The sequence below is a fragment of the Octopus bimaculoides genome, chromosome 10 (assembly GCF_001194135.2).
Source record: "Octopus bimaculoides isolate UCB-OBI-ISO-001 chromosome 10, ASM119413v2, whole genome shotgun sequence".
Lineage (NCBI taxonomy): Eukaryota > Metazoa > Mollusca > Cephalopoda > Octopoda > Octopodidae > Octopus > Octopus bimaculoides.
This window is the reverse complement of record NC_068990.1, coordinates 25,795,905-25,802,771: the sequence shown is the minus strand read 5'-3', so window position 1 is coordinate 25,802,771 and position 6,867 is coordinate 25,795,905.

The window sequence follows — 6,867 nt, the reverse complement described above, 5'->3', positions numbered from 1 at the left end:
ATGTTAATTCATGTTCCAAACACCAGATTAATAAGGACAAAGTTATTTTACTAAATTCTTCATTTAACTTTTGTCAAATTTTGGGGGTAATTCTTCAAAACACAGGAATGAATAGTAATTTTCAGATGAAAAAATATCTCTTGAAAATAAAATTAAATAAAACAAATTTCTCATTTTTGTACTTACAACAAATATGTGTTATTTTTCTAAACTTATTAACATAATTCAATCTACTTTATCAAAAATCTTTCTTTGCAAAATTTCATGAAAAAAGAAAAGTTTTTTTTTTTTTTCAGAATGTTATAAGACACTCATTTTTCACCTCTTATGTTAACTCTCTCTCTCTATCTATCTATCTATCTATATATATATATGATGTCAATCTTCCAGTTTGCCAGGAATGTGTTTAATGTGTAAATCGATCTATCCAGTAGTATTACACCACTAAACTTAATGGGAAATTAAGCAATGTAGTTCTATATTTAAGAGATGAGAATTATTTACATTATTTACATTTGATGGATATTTGTCCTCATCTTGTTTGTTGTTAACACAACGTTTCAGCTGATATACCCTCCAGCCTTCATCAGGTGTCTTGGGGGAAATGTCAGTCTCCTAAGCAGACTGAGTGCAGATATGAGTAGCAAATGGGAACCGGGATTAAGGAAGGATAGGAAAATATTAGATTTATAAGCCCTAAAAGTCACTCCTTAATTGCCCATGGGCATATGGTGTAGTGGTTAAGAGTGCAGGCTACTAACCCCAAGATTCCAAGTTCAATTCCACTGCCTGGAATCGAACTCAGAATCCTGGGGTTAGTAGCCCGTGCTCTTAACCACTACATCATATCCCCAAGACACCTGATGAAGACTGGAGGGTATATCAGCCGAAACATTGTGTTAACAACAAACAAGATGAGGACAAATATCCATCGAATCTAAATAATGTATTTAAGCAATGTGTTAGTGGAAAGTTAATTGGTTGAATATGGTACTGATGAAAGAGCAATTACTCTTGAAATATGGATATACACCAATTATCTACATTTTTTTTTTCTATTTTTGATTGCATTATCTACATAGTTGGATTTTGTATATGGCACATCATAACTTGCAGTGCTGGCACTAAATTCAGTTGAAAATCTAAAGAGATAAAGAGACCATCGCACTTTAAACACAAAAGTAAAGGACAATATTGACCTTTAATACACTTGGTAGTATATTATGGTTACAAAATGAATTATGGGACCCTTACTAGCAATTAATATGATGTAAAGTGTGACAGGACAACCAACCAACCAACCAACTTTTATATTGGCTGTTATTACATAGAGTTTAACCATTTAGCATTCAAATTACTCGGTTGAATGTAATACTTATTTATTCACATGGTTTAGGATTAATCATGCATTATCTTGTAGCTTCGAAATTTCAATGATGTGATTACTCTTTTACTTGTTTCAGTCATTTGACTGCGGCCATGCTGGAGCACTGCCTTTAGTCGAGCAAATCGATCCCAGGACTTATTCTTTGTAAGCCTAGTACTTATTGTATCGGTCTCTTTTGCCGAACTGCTAAGTTACAGAGACGTAAACACACCAGCATGAGTTGTCAAGCGATGTTGGGGGGACAAACACACACACACAAACATACATATGGGCTTCTTTCAGTTTCCATCTACCAAATCCACTCACAAGGCTTTGGTTGGCCCGAGGCTATAGTAGAAGACACCTGCCCAAGGTGCCACGTAGTGGGACTGAACCCGGAACCATGTGGTTGGTAAGCAAGCTACTTACCACACAGCCACTCCTGTTTATTTGTTTATTTTCAGAATATTAGAGGGTAGGTGTGAGAGGCTGGATCTGGCCAGTTTGAACCTAAAACTGGTAGAATATTTGGGCCTGATGTGGCTGGTTTAAATGCTAAAGGGTTAACTGAAACAAGAACAGTGTATTTCAACAGAAATATGGTAAAGAAATAGGTTAAGAGTCTGTAACAAGTTATTGTTATTGTCAGCCTCATAATTCTCTGGACTAATCTCACCTTTAAGAGTCTTATATAACATTTCTGTCTATGCTGCATTCTGATTAGTTTAATCTCCAATCATCGTCAGGTGTCTTATTCCTGGGTGTGCAAATGGCTCCTGACTGGATTTGAACTCGGTAAACTTTATTTCTAAACTAAGGCTAGAAATACCCTTATCAAGCTTGCTATTTAAAAGATTTAGGGTTTTATCTCTCATTTCCTAAAATGATATCTATATTTTATTAGGAGATATATATATGTGTATATATATATATATGCGTGTGTGTAAATGTTTGTGTATATGTGTATTTGTATATGTACATCAGTATACGTGTGTGTGTGTAGCATGCTTATATATAATATACATACATATATATATATACACACACACGTACATATGATTTATTGGCTCTATGTTTCAGTGTTATCTGCTCCGTGCTGTTTTAATTCATATCAGATTTCTTCGCTTTTCTCTCAGCTTCATAAATTATTTTTTAGACTTTATGATAAATTTATTATTATAATTTCCTGTTTAAACTAATGATAACAAACTAAAGAAACCCAAAATAAACATTTAGCTTCAACACAACTACAACAACAACAATTTTACTTAAGCTCAACATTCTATATTAGTTTTAAAAAACATTTGGAAACTCCTAATCTTTCTCTGTATGTGTATATATAATGTATGCATGTGTGTGTGTGTATATATATATATATATATATATATATATGTGTGTGTGTGGTTGTGTGGTAAGAAGCTTGCTTCCCAACAACATGGTTCCAGGTTCAGTCCCATTGCGTAACATGTTGGACAAGTATTGGGCTGACCAAAACCTTGGTAGATGGAAACTGAAAGAAGCCTGCCATATATATATGTGGCTGTGTGGTAAGAAGCTTGCTTCTCAACCACATGGTTCCAAGTTCAGTCCCATTGCGTAACATGTTTGACAAGTATTGGGCTGAACAAAACCTTGTGAGTGGATTTGGTAGTTGGAAACTGAAAGAAGCCTGTCACATATGTGCATGCCTTTGTGTCTGTTTTTGTCCTCCACCTCTGCTTGAAAACTGGTGTTGGTGTGTTTATGTCCCTGTAACTTAGCAATTTGGCAAAAGAAACTGATAGAATAAGTACCAGGCTTTAACAAAAAGGTACTGGGGTCGATTCCTTTGACTAAAAACTTCTTCAAAGCAATGCTCCAGCATGACCACAGTCGTGCACACACATGATGATGATGGTGATGCCAAGTGAAGAAAGACAGTAATGACAGCCAAAAGTAAATACATAACACAGAATAAAACACAAAAGGGAACCAGAAAAGAAAATAGTTAAAATGCCATAAGGAGGAAACAGATGCATAAGCAGGTCAGGAGTGGTGTTGGGGAATTTTTTAAGGATCCAGTGTCCAACTTGTTGCTTTACCACTCCTAAAGTGTGTAAAGTGTGAAGTAAAGATTATTTTCCAACATAATATGACAGTCCTGATTTAGGACGAATGTTGCTATAATTTAGCCCCAGGAGACATTGTCTCTAGCTGGCTATACAACACGATCTGTGTCCTTATATTTTTGAACAAGGGAATCTAACACCCCCACTCTGCTCAAAACAATATCTGTGTATCGCAATTTCTGGGTTATTTCCCTTCATCAGCACAGAATAATTGCAATACGCAGATATTGTTTTGAGCTGAGTGGGGGTGCTAGATTCCCTTGTTTGAAAATGTAAGGACATAGATTGTGTGATACAGCCAGCTAGAGACGATGTCTCCTGGGGCTAAATTACAGCAACATTCGTCCTAAACCAGGACTGCCATGTTATGTTGGCAAACAATCTTTACTCTAGAGTACTTTTGCTGAATATCTCTCATTGAGGGATTTACAAATAGTCATTTTACTATTATATAAGGTGTGGTATTGCTGTTGCTGTTTAGCCCCAGGTCACTCTGAATGAACAGATCTCTGATCAAAGACACTTAATCCATGACCATCTCCTTTAAACTACATATTCAATGTATTTTTAACCCTTTTGTTGCCATATTTCTGTTGAAATACACTTCTTTTGCTTCAATTAATTTTTAAAATAAATGTCATTACTAAGCTGTAATTTTAAGGCAGCGAGCTGGCAGAAACAATAGTGCACCAGACAAATGACTTACCAGCATTTCAGCCAACTTTATATTCTGAGTTCAAATCCCACTGAGGTTGACTTTGCCTTTTATCCATTCAGGGTCGATAAAATAAGTACCAGTTGAATACTGGGGGTCAATATAATCGACTTACCCCATCTCCTGAAATTGCTGGCCTTGTGCAAAAATTTGAAACCAATATGAAGCTGTTGTTTGAAACATAAATAAATATAAAATTTTAAAAGGTTTTAATTTAGATCACTTTTAAAGCATGAAGTTTGTATCATAGAACAAGGGACTGTTTGGTATCAAAAGGATTAAGAGAAGCTGAGTGTGATTTAAAAAATGTAGCTGCTATTTCTAGCAGGTTGAAAACTCACATAGAACCCCACCTCATGATAATAGTTGGTAATGGTGCCACTGAAAAAGAAACCGATATTTCTTTAGCACTTCTGTCAACCGAGATTTGACTTAAATTTAAAACTTCATGAATTTGCTGAGTTATAAATATTTTTTTTAAATTAAAGAAATCCAAGACAAAAACACTTGCAGTTGTGTTAAAATAGTTGAGGGATTTTTAAGACAAATTTTGTTTTTGTTTTGTTTTTCTGTTTTTTATAAATTTTTTCTAGTTTTTGATTTCCTCTATAAGTATGGATGTCTGGTTAAGAATCTCACTTTGCAAACTGCATGATTTCAGAACACCTTCATCCAAGAAGTGGTGGTGGTGGAGATGATGATGATGTATTGAACTTTATTAAAAAACCAACTAGTAAACATTTATATTTAATAAACAATTAAAAACAAATTTTTAACCTTCTAGCATTTAAATCAGGCATATCAGACCCAAATATTTTACATGTTTTCTGTTCAAACTGACCAGATTTGGCCTCTCAGACATACCATACAATGTCATTGTAAAAAATATACAATCACATCATTGAAATCTCGAAGCTATGAATGAGATGATGCATGATTAATTCAAACCAACATGAATAAATAAGCATTGCATTTGACAAAGCTTGAACAGTTAAATCACATCACATGCACATTTTCTCTATTTTCCTTCGTAATATACTTCTGTCATGAGGGGTTACCACTTATCAAATAGGTCATCGAATGAATGATGTAGAGGTGTTGCTGGTTGCATATAAATAATGCATAATTCTTGTGAACAATTAACAGAAACTTTATTCACCACGCAAAACATTTCCCATGTTGGGTCTTGAATTAATAATACAACAATAAAGCATACACACTGGAAAAGACAATCCTGTAGTTATGACAAAATACTTGCTTAAATAAGATCTGTGAATAAGCTGTTAGAACTGGAGATAAAAGAGGCTAAATTCATGACTGAATTACTGTAGCAGCTGTCCTCTTGGTTGGATAAGAAATTGTTAAAACAGCTGTTAAATGCTGAAAAATGAGAATGTGGTTTTCATGACAGGGATTTCCGACACTCTTCAATTTGGTGCCCAAAACTCCTCATTAGGAAACACTCTAGAAAGTTCTAGAAGGTTGCATCATTTGATGGCTTAATGCTGACTGGTTAGTTAATCTGCCAGTCATGTGAAATGGCTGTTATTAAACTGTGACTTTTACTTGGCAATTTGTCGATTCAGTTTCAAATTTGCTACACTTCTCTTTTTTCTATTCCTAGCTTAAGTCATTGTGAAGGCGCAATGGCCCAGTGGTTAGGGCAGCGGGCTCGCGGTCGGAGGATCGCGGTTTCGATTCCCAGACTGGGTGTTGTGTGTGTTTATTGAGCAAAAACAACTAAAAAAGCTCCACGAGGCTCCGGCAGGGGGTGGTGGTGATCCCTGTTGTATTCTTTCGCCCCAACTTTCTCTCACTCTTTTTTCCTATTTCTTGAGTAAAGCTGTGATGGACTGGCATCCCATCCAGCTGGGGTGGGGACACATGCGCCATAGAAACCAGGAAACTGGGCCCATGAGCCTGGCTAGGCTTTAAAAGGGTGCATAAAAAAAAGCTTAAGTCATTAGACTGTCCATCATGGGATACTGCTTTTTAAAGGTGCACCCATTTAGACTGCCCTCCCTTATTTGATTTGCTCCTGATTGGTACATAACCATTCAACCATGCCTGTACTATATCATGTGTATCATTCTTAAAATTGTTATGGTCTGAAGATATCTGTGGCAGTAGAGTGTTTGCTTGCCTGAACACTTACAACAGAATCTAGTTTGGTAAAGGCACCCAAGGGCCAGATAGTTTTGTTGGTGTTGAACTAGACATAATGCAACTTTCTGGAACCTTCCAGAATCTCTCCTAATGCAGCTTATACATAGATGAGTTTTGGGCACCAAATTCTAGAGTGTCAGATATCGCTGCGATGAAAACCACATTCTCATTTTTCAGCATTTAACATCTGTTTTAACAACTTCTTATTGATGCATGTGTGTGAATGTAGGTATACATGTATGGGTACATATATACATGTGTATGTGAACGTATATGTGTGTGTCTGTGTATGTGTGTATACATGTGTGTGTCTACAAGGGAGTGCTGAAAAGTTCCTAACTTTGATTAAAAGAAAATACTGGAGGATCAGTTCAACATATCTCCCTCTCAGATTCACACACTTATTGCAGCAGTCCTTCAGCTTTTCTAAGCCCTGTAAAAGAACTCTGAAGGTTGGGCCTCCAGCCAGGCCTTTCGCAATACCCTTAAAGTCAGAAATTTTTCAGCACCTC